We start from the raw sequence: 1,185 nt of genomic DNA, 5'->3' as shown, positions 1-1,185 counted from the left end.
CCCCAACTCCCCTATCGGCCCTACTCTGTGTGTGACGGGGGGAGCTTCTCAACCCCCTGATTGGCCCTCCTCTGTGCATGACTGGGGGGAGCTCCCCAACCCCCTGATCGACCCTACTCTGTGAGTGACAGGAGGCAGCACCCCAACCCCCTGATCGGCCCTGCTCTGTGCGTGCCAGGGGGTGGCGCCACAACCTCCCCATCGACCCTGCCTTGAGTGTGACAGGGGGCGGTGCCCCAACCCCCCAATTGGCCCTACCCTGAGCATGACTGAGGGTGGCATCACAACCTCCCGATCCGCCCTGCTCTGTGCATGACGGGGCGGTGCCCCAACTCCCCAATCGGCCCTGCTCTGAGCCTGACCAGGGGCTGCACCTAGGGATTGGGCATGCCCTCTGCCACCCAGGAGCAGGCCTAAGCCAGCAAGTCGTTATCTCCCGAGGGGTCCCAGACTGCGAGAGGGCACAGGCCTGGCTGGGGGACACCCCTTCCCTCCGGAGTGCACAAATTTTTGTGCACCGGTCCTTTAGTCCTATATAATAAAAGTCTAATATGCAAATCAACTGAATGGAGGAATGACCAGTCACTATGATGTGCACTGACCACCAGGAGGTAGATGATCAATGCAGGAGCTTCCCCCTGGTGGTCAGTGCACTCTCACAGGGGGAGTGCCACTCAGCCAGAAGCCAGGTTCATGGCTGGCGAGCGCAGCGGTGGTGGAGGGAGCCTCTCCCACCTCCATCACAGCACTAAGGAGCAGCGAGCCAAGCTGTAAGGAGCAGTGAGTAGGCGGGCAGTAAGGAGCAAGGTTCCTGGACTTCGAGAGGGCACAGGCCGGCTGAGGGGACCCCACCTTCCAGTTCACGCATTTTGTGTACCAGGCCTCTAGTATAACTATAAGTACATTGATTTTAATTGTACTTAAAGAAAGCTTTTCCTTCCTTGAACAACAGAAATACTATAACAAAGTTTTTGTTATATTTTAATAGTTGGTCTTTCTGAAAGATTAGGAATGTAGATTTAAAAATAAAAAGGAATGTAGATTTTTTATTTTAAAGGATGGAGATATATACATATATCTACACTAATAAAAAGAGAAACATGGTAATTAGCGTACGACCACTACCCTTTTCATTGCCTAATCAGTGAGTATATGCAAATTAACTGTCAGCCAAGATGGCGCTGA

This window comes from Myotis lucifugus, unplaced genomic scaffold (genome assembly GCF_000147115.1).
Source record: "Myotis lucifugus unplaced genomic scaffold, Myoluc2.0 scaffold_1149, whole genome shotgun sequence".
Classification (NCBI taxonomy): domain Eukaryota; kingdom Metazoa; phylum Chordata; class Mammalia; order Chiroptera; family Vespertilionidae; genus Myotis; species Myotis lucifugus.
Note: the sequence above shows the minus strand (reverse complement) of the source record.